Raw genomic sequence first — 12,685 nt, forward strand, 5'->3', positions numbered from 1 at the left:
CCAGACGGTCTCCCACACTGGTACTAGCGAGGCCTTAAGCTGTGTAATTTCTGCGATTTGACGAGTGCAGGCACATTCAGCTTAGAATGGCCATTTACTTTGAATGTTTTATCCATAGTCCTATTTAATCGATTGTGAAACAAAATCTAAACGACATAATAAAAAATCAACCGCACAACGGATTCCCAGACAGTCTCCCACACTGGTACTAGCGAGTCATTAAGCTGTGTAACTTCTGCGATCTGACGAGAGCAGGCACATTCAGCTTAGAATGGCCTTTGACATTGAATGCTTTAATCCATAGTCCTTTTTAATCGATATTGAAACAAAATCTAAACAACATAATAAAAAGGCAACCGCACCACGGATTCCTAGACAGTCTCCCACACTGGTACTAGCGAGGCCTTAAGCTGTGTAACTTCTGCGATCAGACGAGAGAAGGCACATTCATCTTAGAATGGATATTGACATTAAATGCTTTAATCCATAGTCCTTTTTAATCGATTGTGAAACAAAATCTAAACGACATAATAAAATAGCAACCACACCACGGATTCCCAGACAGTCTCCCACACTGGTACTAGCGAGGCTTTAAGCTGTGTAACTTCTGCGATCTGATGAGAGCTGGCACATTCAGCTTAGAATGGCCATTGACATTAAATGCTTTAATCCATAGACCTTTTTAATCTATTGTGAAACAAAATCTAAACGACATAATAAGATGTCAACCACACCACGGATTCCCAGACAGTCTCCCACACTGGTACTAGCGAGACCTTAAGCTGTGTAACTTCTGCGATGTGACGAGAGCAGGAACATTCAGCTAACAATAGCCATTAACATTAAATGCTTTAATCAATAGTCCTTTTTAAACTATTGTGAAACAAAATCTAAATGACATAATAAAAGGGCAAGCGCACGACGGATTCCCAGACAGTCTCCCACACTGGTACTAGCGAGGACTTAAACTGTGTAACTTCTGAGATCAGACGAGAGAAGGCACATTCAGCTTAGAATGGATATTGCCATTAAATGCTTTAATCCATAGTACTTTTTAATCGATTGTAAAACAAAATCTAAAAGACATAATAAGATTTCAAACGCACCACGGAGTCTCCCACACTGGTACTAGCGACGCCTTAAGCTGTGTAACTTCTGCAATCTTACGAGAGCAGGAACATTCAGCGTAGAACGGCCATTGACATTAAATGCTTTAATCCACAGTCCTTTTTAATCGATTGTGAAACAAAATCTAAACGACATAATAAAAAGTCAACCGCATCACGGATTCCCAGATAGTCTCCCACACTGGTACTAGCAAGGACTTAAGTTGTGTAACTTCTGAAATCTGACAAGAGAAGGCACATTCAGCTAAGAATGGCCGTTGACATTAAATGCTTTAATCCATAGTCCTTTTTAATCGATTTTGAAACAAAATCTAAACGACATAATAAAAAGGCAATCGCACCATGAATTCCCAGACTGTCTCCCACACTGGTACTAGCAAGGACTTAAACTGTGTAACTTCTGCGATCTGACGAAAGCAGGCACATTCAGCTTAGAATGGCCATTAACATTTAACGCTTTAATCCATAGTCCTTTTTTATCGATTGTGAAACAAAATCTAAACGACATAATAAAATGTCAACTGCACCACGTATTCCCAGATAGTCTCCCACACTGGTACAAGCAAGGACTTAAGCTGAGTAACTTCTGCGATCTGATGAGAGCAGGCACATTCAGCTAAGAATGGCCATTGACATTAAATGCTTTAATCCATAGTCCTTTTTAATCGATTTTGAAACAAAATCTAAACGACATAATAAAAACTCAACCGCACCATGGATTCCCAGACTGTCTCCCACACTGGTACTAGCAAGGACTTAAGCTGTGTAACTTCTGCGATCTGACGAGAGCAGGCACATTCAGCGTAGAATGGCCATTAACATTTAACCCTTTAATCCATAGTCCTTTTTAATCGATTGTGAAACAAAATCTAAACTACATAATAAAAAGTAAACCACACCACGGTTTCCCAGACAGTCTCCCACACTGGTACTAGTGGGGCCTTAATCTGCGTAACTTCTGCGATCTGACCACAGCAGGAACATCCATCTTAGAATGGCCATTGACACTAAATGCTTTAATCCATAGTCCTTTTTATTCGATTGTGAAACAAAATCTAAACGACATAATAAAAAGTCAACCGCACCACGAATTCCCAGACAGTTTCCCACACTGGTACTTACAAGGACTTAAGCTGTGTAACTTCTGCGATCTGACGAGAGCAGGCACATTCAGCTTCGAATGGCCGTTGACATTAAATGTGTTAGTCCATAGTCCTTTTTAATCGATTGTGAAACAAAATCCAAACGACATAATAAAAATGCAACCGCACCACGGATTCCTAGACAGTCTCCCACACTGGTACTAGCGACGCCTTAAGCTGTGTAACTTCTGCAATCTTACGAGAGCAGGCACATTCAGCGTAGAATGGCCATTGACATTAAATGCTTTAATCCATAGTCCTTTTTAATCGATTTTGAAACAAAATCTAAACGACATAATAAAAACTCAACCGCACCATGGATTCCCAGACTGTCTCCCACACTGGTACTAGCAAGGACTTAAGCTGTGTAACTTCTGCGATCTGACGAGAGCAGGCACATTCAGCGTAGAATGGCCATTAACATTTAACCCTTTAATCCATAGTCCTTTTTAATCGATTGTGAAACAAAATCTAAACTACATAATAAAAACTCAACCGCACCATGGATTCCCAGACTGTCTCCCACACTGGTACTAGCAAGGACTTAAGCTGTGTAACTTCTGCGATCTGACGAGAGCAGGCACATTCAGCGTAGAATGGCCATTAACATTTAACCCTTTAATCCATAGTCCTTTTTATTCGATTGTGAAACATAATCTAAACGACATAATAAAAAGTCAACCGCACCACGAATTCCCAGACAGTTTCCCACACTGGTACTTACAAGGACTTAAGCTGTGTAACTTCTGCGATCTGACGAGAGCAGGCACATTCAGCTTCGAACGGCCGTTGACATTAAATGTGTTAGTCCATAGTCCTTTTTAATCGATTGTGAAACAAAATCCAAACGACATAATAAAAATGCAACCGCACCACGGATTCCTAGACAGTCTCCCACACTGGTACTAGCGACACCTTAAGCTGTGTAACTTCTGCAATCTTACGAGAGCAGGCACATTCAGCGTAGAACGGCCATTGACATTAAATGCTTTAATCCATAGTCCTTTTTAATCGATTGTGAAACAAAATCTAAACGACATAATAAAAAGTCAACCGCATCACGGATTCCCAGATAGTCTCCCACACTGGTACTAGCAAGGACTTAAGCTGTGTAACTTCTGAAATCTGACGAGAGCAGGTACATTCAGCTAAGAATGGCCGTTGACATTAAATGCTTTAATCCATAGTCCTTTGTAATCGATTTTGAAACAAAATCTAAACGACATAATAAAAAGGCAACCGCACCATGAATTCCCAGACTGTCTCCCACACTGGTACTAGCGAGGCCTAAAGCTGTGTAACTTCTGCGATCTGACGAGAGCAGGCACATTCAGCTTAGAATGGCCATTGACATTAAATGCTTTAATCCATAGTCCTTTTTAATCGATTGTGAAACAAAATCTAAACGACATAATAAAAAGTCAACCGCATCACGGATTCCCAGATAGTCTCCCACACCGCTACTAGCGAGACATTAAGCTGTGTAACTTCTGCGATCTGACGAGAGTAGGCACATTCAGCTTAGAATGGCCATTGACATTAAATGCTTTAATCCATAGTCCTTTTTAATCGATTGTGAAACAAAATCTAAACGACATAATAAAAAGTCAACCACACCACGGATTCCCAGACAGTCTCCCACACTGCAACTAGCGAGGCCTAAAGCTGTGTAACTTCTGCGAGCTGACGAGAGCAGGCACATTCAGCTTAGAATGGCCTTTGACATTAAATGCTTTAATCCATAGTCCTTTTTAATCGATATTGAAAAAAATCTAAACATAATAAAAAGGCAAACGCACCACGGATTCCCAGACAGTCTCCCACACTGGTACTAGCGAGGCCTTAAGCTGTGTAACTTCTGCGATCTGTCGAGACAAGGCACATTCAGCTTAGAACGGCCAATGCCATAAAATGCTTTAATCCATCGTCCTTTTTAATCGATTGTGAAACAAAATCTAAACGACATAATAAAATGTCAACCACAACACGGATTCCCAGACAGTCTCCCACACTGGTACCAGCGAGGCCTAAAGCTGTTTAACTTCTACGATCAGACGAGAGCAGGCACATTCAGCGTAGAACGGCCATTGACATTAAATGCTTTAATCCATAGTCCTTTTTAATCGATTGTGAAACAAAATCTAAACGACATAATAAAAAGTCAACTGCACCAACGATTCCCAGACAGTCTCCCACACTGGTACTAGCGAGGCCTTAAGCTGTGTAACTTCTGCGATCTGACGAGAGCAGGGACATTCAGCTTAGAATGGCCATTGACATTAAATGCTTTAATCCATAGTCCTTTTTAATCGATTGTGAAACAAAATCTAAACGACATAATAAAAAGTCAACCGCATCACGGATTCCCAGATAGTCTCCCACACTGGTACTAGCAAGGACTTAAGCTGTGTAACTTCTGAAATCTGACGAGAGCAGGCACATTCAGCTAAGAATGGCCGTTGACATTAAATGCTTTAATCCATAGTCCTTTTTAATCGATTTTGAAACAAAATCTAAACGACATAATAAAAAGGCAACCGCACCATGAATTCCCAGACTGTCTCCCACACTGGTACTAGCAAGGACTTAAACTGTGTAACTTCTGCGATCTGACGAAAGCAGGCACATTCAGCTTAGAATGGCCATTAACCCCTTAGTGACCAGCCCATTTTAGGCCCTAATGACCAAGCTATTTTATTCGTTTTTCTATAGTCGCATTCAAAGAGCTATAACGTTTTTATTTTTTCGTCTACATAGCTGTATGAGGACTTGTTTTTTGCGGGATTAGTTGTGCTTTTTAATAGCACCATTTTTGGGTACATATAATTTTTATATTAACTTTTATTAACCCTTTTGGGGGGGATTATAAAAAAAAACTGAAATTCCGCCATTGTTCTATGCGTTTTTAAATTGACGCCGTTCACTATGCGACGTAAATAACATGTTACCTTTATTCTATGGGTCGGTACGATTACGGTGATACCACATATGTATAGGTTTTTTTATGTTTTACGACTTTTGCACAATAAAAACACTTTTGAACTAAAATTATTTGTTTTTGCATCGTCGCTTTCCAAGAGCCGTAATTTTTTTATTTTTCCATCAATGTAGTGATTTTTTGGGCTTGTTTTCTGCGGGACAAGACGTAGTTTTAAATGGTGCTGTTTTGGGGTGCATGGGACTTATTGATTCATTTTTATTATGACTTTTTTGGGGGGCAATGGAAAAAAATTGCAATTTCGCCATGGTTTTTTGCGTTTTTTTTTTACGGTGTTCACTTTGCGGTTTAAATTACATATTAACTTTATTAATGGAGTCATTACGGTCGTGGCGATACCACATATGTGTACTTTTTTTTTTTTTTACACTTTTACTAAATAAAACCACTTTTTATGGAAAAAAATGGATTTATTTTTTTACTGTACTTTTTATTAATAATATTTATTTCACTTTGATAACTGATTTCATTAGTCCCACTAGGGGACTTTACTGTGCGATCTTCCGATCGCTGCTATAATGCTTTGGTATACTTCGTATACCAGAGCATTATTGCCTGTCAGTGTAAATCTGACAGGCAATCTGTTAGGACGTGCCTCCGGTGCGTCCTAACAGGAATATGTCCAGGGCAGACCTGGGGGCTTTTATCAAGCCCCCGGCTGCCATGACACCCCATCGGAGAACCGCGATTTCATTCGCGGGCCGCCGATGGGTGACAGAGGGAGCGCACTCCCTCTGTAAACAAAGTTAAATGCCGCGGCCGCTATTGACGGCGGCATTTAACGGGTTAAACGGCCGCGATAGAAGTAAACTTCGATCGCGGGCGTTGGAGCAGGAGCTCAGCTGTCATCAGACAGCAGAGCCCCGGCTCCTGCCTGCACGGGAGACCCGTGCAGGACTTAGACTAGGCTGACGTGAAAAGGCGTCAGCCTAGCCTAAAGCCCATTAGTGACCGACGTAAAAAGGCGTATTAGTGGTCACTAAGGGGTTAACATTTAACGCTTTAATCCATAGTCCTTTTTAATCGATTGTGAAACAAAATCTAAACGACATAATAAAACGTCAACTGCACCACGTATTCCCAGATAGTCTCCCACACTGGTACAAGCAAGGACTTAAGCTGTGTAACTTCTGCGATCTGACGAGAGCAGGCACATTCAGCGTAGAATGGCCATTAACATTTAACCCTTTAATCCATAGTCCTTTTTAATCGATTGTGAAACAAAATCTAAACTACATAATAAAAAGTAAACCACACCACGGTTTCCCAGACAGTCTCCCACACTGGTACTAGTGGGGCCTTAATCTGCGTAACTTCTGCTAGGTGACCACAGCAGGAACATCCATCTTAGAATGGCCATTGACACTAAATGCTTTAATCCATAGTCCTTTTTATTCGATTGTGAAACAAAATCTAAACGACATAATAAAAAGTCAACCGCACCACGAATTCCCAGACAGTTTACCACACTGGTACTTACAAGGACTTAAGCTGTGTAACTTCTGCGATCTGACGAGAGCAGGCACATTCAGCTTCGAATGGCCGTTGACATTACATGTGTTAGTCCATAGTCCTTTTTAATCGATTGTGAAACAAAATCCAAACGACATAATAAAAATTCAACCGCACCACGGATTCCTAGACAGTCTCCCACACTGGTACTAGCGACGCCTTAAGCTGTGTAACTTCTGCAATCTTACGAGAGCAGGCACATTCAGCGTAGAACGGCCATTGACATTAAATGCTTTAATCCATAGTCCTTTTTAATCGATTGTAAAACAAAATCTAAACGACATAATAAATAGTCAACTGCACCAACGATTCCAAGACAGTCTCCCACACTGGTACTAGCGAGGCCTTAAGCTGTGTAACTTCTGCGATCTGATGAGAGCAGGCACATTCAGCTTAGAATGGCCATTGACATTAAATGATTTAATCCATAGTCCTTTTTAATCGATTGTGAAACAAAATCTAAACGACATAATAAAAAGTCAACTGCATCACGGATTCCCAGATAGTCTCCCACACTGGTACTAGCAAGGACTTAAGCTGTGTAACTTCTGAAATCTGACGAAAGCAGGCACATTCAGCTAAGAATGGCCGTTGACATTAAATGCTTTAATCCATAGTCCTTTTTAATCGATTTTGAAACAAAATCTAAACAACATAATAAAAAGGCAACCGCACCATGAATTCCCAGACTGTCTCCCACACTGGTACTAGCAAGGACTTAAACTGTGTAACTTCTGCGATCTGACGAAAGCAGGCACATTCAGCTTAGAATGGCCATTAACCCCTTAATGACCAGCCCATTTTAGGCCCTAATGACCAAGCTATTTTATTCGTTTTTCTATAGTCGCATTCAAAGAGCTATAACGTTTTTATTTTTTCGTCTACATAGCTGTATGAGGACTTGTTTTTTGCGGGATTAGTTGTGCTTTTTAATAGCACCATTTTTGGGTACATATAATTTTTATATTAACTTTTATTAACCCTTTTGGGGGGGATTATAAAAAAAAACTGAAATTCAGCCATTGTTCTATGCGTTTTTAAATTGACGCCGTTCACTATGCGACCTAAATAACATGTTACCTTTATTCTATGGGTCGGTACGATTAGGGTTATACCACATATGTATAGGTTTTTTTAAGTTTTACGACTTTTGCACAATAAAAACACTTTTGAACTAAAATTATTTGTTTTTGCATCGTCGCTTTCCAAGAGCCGTAATTTTTTTATTTTTCCATCAATGTAGTGATTTTTTGGGCTTGTTTTCTGCGGGACAAGACGTAGTTTTAAATGGTACTGTTTTGGGGTGCATGGGACTTATTGATTCATTTTTATTATGACTTTTTTGGGGGGCAATGGAAAAAAATTGCAATTTCGCCATGGTTTTTTGCGTTTTTTTTTTACGGTGTTCACTTTGCGGTTTAAATTACATATTAACTTTATTAATGGAGTCATTACGGTCGCGGTGATACCACATATGTGTACTTTTTTTTTTTTTTTACACTTTTACTAAATAAAACCACTTTTTATGGAAAAAAATGGATTTATTTTTTTACTGTACTTTTTATTAATAATATTTATTTCACTTTGATAACTGATTTCATTAGTCCCACTAGGGGACTTTACTGTGCGATCTTCCGATCGCTGCTATAATGCTTTGGTATACTTCGTATACCAGAGCATTATTGCCTGTCAGTGTAAATCTGACAGGCAATCTGTTAGGACGTGCCTCCGGTGCGTCCTAACAGGAATATGTCCAGGGCAGACCTGGGGGCTTTTATCAAGCCCCCGGCTGCCATGACACCCCATCGGAGACCCGCGATTTCATTCGCGGGCCGCCGATGGGTGACAGAGGGAGCGCACTCCCTCTGTAAACAAAGTTAAATGCCGCGGCCGCTATTGACGGCGGCATTTAACGGGTTAAACGGCCGCGATAGGAGTAAACTTCGATCGCGGGCGTTGGAGCAGGAGCTCAGCTGTCATCAGACAGCAGAGCCCCGGCTCCTGCCTGCACGGGAGACCCGTGCAGGACTTAGACTAGGCTGACGTGAAAAGGCGTCAGCCTAGCCTAAAGCCCATTAGTGACCGACGTAAAAAGGCGTATTAGTGGTCACTAAGGGGTTAACATTTAACGCTTTAATCCATAGTCCTTTTTAATCGATTGTGAAACAAAATCTAAACGACATAATAAAAGGTCAACCGCACCACGTATTCCCAGATAGTCTCCCACACTGGTACAAGCAAGGACTTAAGCTGAGTAACTTCTGCGATCTGACGAGAGCAGGCACATTCAGCTAAGAATGGCCATTGACATTAAATGCTTTAATCCATAGTCCTTTTTAATCGATTTTGAAACAAAATCTAAACGACATAATAAAAACTCAACCGCACCATGGATTCCCAGACTGTCTCCCACACTGGTACTAGCAAGGACTTAAGCTGTGTAACTTCTGCGATCTGACGAGAGCAGGCATATTCAGCGTAGAATGGCCATGAACATTTAACGCTTTAATCCATAGTCCTTTTTAATCGATTGTGAAACAAAATCTAAACGACATAATAAAAAGTCACCTGCACCACGGATTCCCAGATAGACTCCCACACCGGTACTAGCAAGGACTTAAGCTGTGTAACTTCTGCGATCTGACGAGAGCAGGCACATTCAGCTAAGAATGGCCATTCACATTAAATGCTTTAATCCATAGTCCTTTTTAATCGATTGTGAAACAAAATCGAAACAACATAATAAAATGTCAACCACGCCACGGATTACCAGACAGTCTCCCACACTAGTACTAGCGAGGCCTTAAGCTGTGTAACTTCTGCGATCTGATGAGAGGAGGCATATTCAGTTTAGAATGGCCATTGACGTTAAATGCTTTAATCCATAGTCCTTTTTAATCGATTGTGAGACAAAATCTAAACGACATAATAAAAAGTCAACCGCATCACGGATTCCCAGACAGTCTCCCACACTGCTACAAGCGAGGCCTTAAGCTGTGTAACTTCTGCCATGACAAGGCACATTCAGCTTAGAACGGCCATTGACATTAAATGTTTTGATCCATAGTCCTTTTTAATCGATTGTGAAACAAATTCTAAACGACATAATAAAAAGTCAACCACACCACAGATTCCCAGACAGTCTCCCTCACTGGTAATAGCGATGCCTGAAGCTGTGTAACCTCTGCGATCTGACGAGAGCAGGCACATTCAGCTTAGAATGGCCATTGACATTAAATGCTTTAATCCATAGTCCTTTTTAATCGATTGTGAATTTTTTTTTAAACGACATAATAAAAAAGCAACGGCACCACAGACTCCTAGACAGTCTCCCACACTGATACTAGCGAGGCCTTAAACTGTGTAACATCTGCGATCTGACGAGAGCAGGCACATTTAGCTTAGAATGGTTATTGACTAAAAACGCTTTAATCCATAGTCCTTTTGAATTGATTGTGAAACAAAATCTAAACGACATAATAAGAAGTCAACCGCTCCACGGATTCCCAGATAGTCGCCCACACTGGTACTAGCAAGACCTTAGGCTGTGTAATTTCTGCCATCTGACAAGACAAAGCACATTCAGCTTAGAACGGCAGTTGACATCCCTAATCCTTTTTAATCGATTGTGAAACAAAATCGAAACAACGTTATAAAATGGCAACCGCACCACGGATTCCCAGACAGTTTCCCACACTAGTGAGGCCTTAAGCTGTGTAACTTCTGCGAGCTGACGAGAGGAGGCACATTCAGCTTAGAATGGCCATTGACATTAAATCTTTTAATCCATAGTCCTTTTTAATCGATTGTGAGACAAAATCTAAACGACATAATAAAAATTCAACCGCACCACGGATTCCCAGACAGTCTCCCACACTGGTACTAGCGAGGCGTGACGCTGTGTAACTTCTGCGATCTGACGAGAGCAGGTACATTCAGCTTAGAATGGCCATTGACATTAAATGCTTTAATCCATAGTCCTTTTTAATCGATTGTGAAACAAAATCTAAACTACAAAATAAAAACGCAACTGCACCACGTATTCCCAGACAGTGTCACACACTGGTTCTAGCAAGGTCTTAAGCTGTGTAACTTCTGCGATCTGACGAGAGCAGGCACTTTCAGCTTAGAATGGCCATTGACATTAAATGGTTTAATCCATAGTCCTTTTTAATCGATTGTGAAACAAAATCTAAACGACATAATAAAAAGGCAAGCACACCACGGATTCCCAGACAGTCTCCCACACTCGTACTAGCGAGGCCTTAAGCTGTGTAACTACTGCGATCTGACGAGCGCAGACACATTCAGCTTAGAATGGCCATTGAAGTTAAATGCTTTAATCCATAGTCCTTTTTAATCGATTGTGAAACAAAATCTAAACGACATAATAAAAAGTCAACCACAAAATGGATTCCCAGGCAGTCAACCACACCACAGATTCCCAGACAGTCTCCCACGCTGGTACTAGCGAGGACTTAAGCTGTGTAACTTCTGCGATCTGACGAGGGCAGGCACATTCAGCTTAGAATGACCATTGACATTAAATGCTTTAATCCATAGTCCTTTTTAATCGATTGTGAAACAAAATCTAAACGACATAATAAAAAGTCAACCGCACCACGGATTCCCAGACAGTCTCCCACACTGGTACTAGCGAGGCCTTAAGCTGCGTAACTTCTGCGATCTGACAAGGGCAGGCACATTCAGCTTAGAATGGCCATTGACATTAAATGCTTTAATCCATAGTCCTTTTTAATCGATTGTGAAAAAAAATCTAAACGACATAATAAAAGGTCAACCGCACCAACGATTCCCAGACAGTCTCCCACGCTGGTACTAGCGAGGACTTAAGCTGTGTAACTTCTGCGATCTGACGAGGGCAGGCACATTCAGCTTAGAATGGCCATTGACATTAAATGCTTTAATCCATAGACCTTTTTAATCTATTGTGAAACAAAATCTAAACGTCATTTTATAAAGTCAACCGCACAACGCATTCCCAGACAGTCTCCCACACTGGTACTAGCGAGGCCTTAAGCTGTGTAATTTCTGCGATCTGACGAGTGCAGGCACATTCAGCTTAGAATGGCCATTTACTTTGAATGTTTTATCCATAGTCCTATTTAATCGATTGTGAAACAAAATCTAAACGACATAATAAAAAATCAACCGCACAACGGATTCCCAGACAGTCTCCCACACTGGTACTAGCGAGTCATTAAGCTGTGTAACTTCTGCGATCTGACGAGAGCAGGCACATTCAGCTTAGAATGGCCTTTGACATTGAATGCTTTAATCCATAGTCCTTTTTAATCGATATTGAAACAAAATCTAAACAACATAATAAAAAGGCAACCGCACCACGGATTCCTAGACAGTCTCCCACACTGGTACTAGCGAGGCCTTAAGCTGTGTAACTTCTGCGATCAGACGAGAGAAGGCACATTCAGCTTAGAATGGATATTGACATTAAATGCTTTAATCCATAGTCCTTTTTAATCGATTGTGAAACAAAATCTAAACGACATAATAAAATAGCAACCACACCACGGATTCCCAGACAGTCTCCCACACTGGTACTAGCGAGGCTTTAAGCTGTGTAACTTCTGCGATCTGACCAGAGCTGGCACATTCAGCTTAGAATGGCCATTGACATTAAATGCTTTAATCCATAGACCTTTTTAATCTATTGTGAAACAAAATCTAAACGACATAATAAGATGTCAACCACACCACGGATTCCCAGACAGTCTCCCACACTGGTACTAGCGAGACCTTAAGCTGTGTAACTTCTGCGATGTGACGAGAGCAGGAACATTCAGCTAACAATAGCAATTAACATTAAATGCTTTAATCAATAGTCCTTTTTAAACTATTGTGAAACAAAATCTAAATGACATAAT

The 12,685-nt window shown here is 40.7% G+C and overlaps 7 pseudogenes; all 7 read right to left on the reverse strand.

Moving 5' to 3' along the window:
* Positions 1–1,642: 1,642 nt before the first annotated feature.
* On the reverse strand, positions 1,643–1,761 carry LOC142696709 (5S ribosomal RNA; annotated as a pseudogene).
* Positions 1,762–2,200: 439 nt separating this feature from the next.
* LOC142705300 (5S ribosomal RNA) lies at positions 2,201–2,319 on the reverse strand (annotated as a pseudogene).
* Positions 2,320–3,502: 1,183 nt separating this feature from the next.
* LOC142699233 (5S ribosomal RNA) lies at positions 3,503–3,621 on the reverse strand (annotated as a pseudogene).
* Positions 3,622–4,428: 807 nt separating this feature from the next.
* Positions 4,429–4,547, reverse strand: LOC142677569 (5S ribosomal RNA; annotated as a pseudogene).
* Positions 4,548–7,070: 2,523 nt separating this feature from the next.
* On the reverse strand, positions 7,071–7,189 carry LOC142683578 (5S ribosomal RNA; annotated as a pseudogene).
* A 1,780-nt stretch (positions 7,190–8,969) lies between these two features.
* Positions 8,970–9,088, reverse strand: LOC142694849 (5S ribosomal RNA; annotated as a pseudogene).
* Positions 9,089–11,388: 2,300 nt separating this feature from the next.
* LOC142670914 (5S ribosomal RNA) lies at positions 11,389–11,507 on the reverse strand (annotated as a pseudogene).
* Between the last annotated feature and the right edge of the window lie 1,178 nt (positions 11,508–12,685).

The sequence above is a fragment of the Rhinoderma darwinii genome, chromosome 1 (assembly GCF_050947455.1).
Source record: "Rhinoderma darwinii isolate aRhiDar2 chromosome 1, aRhiDar2.hap1, whole genome shotgun sequence".
Classification (NCBI taxonomy): Eukaryota; Metazoa; Chordata; class Amphibia; order Anura; family Rhinodermatidae; genus Rhinoderma; species Rhinoderma darwinii.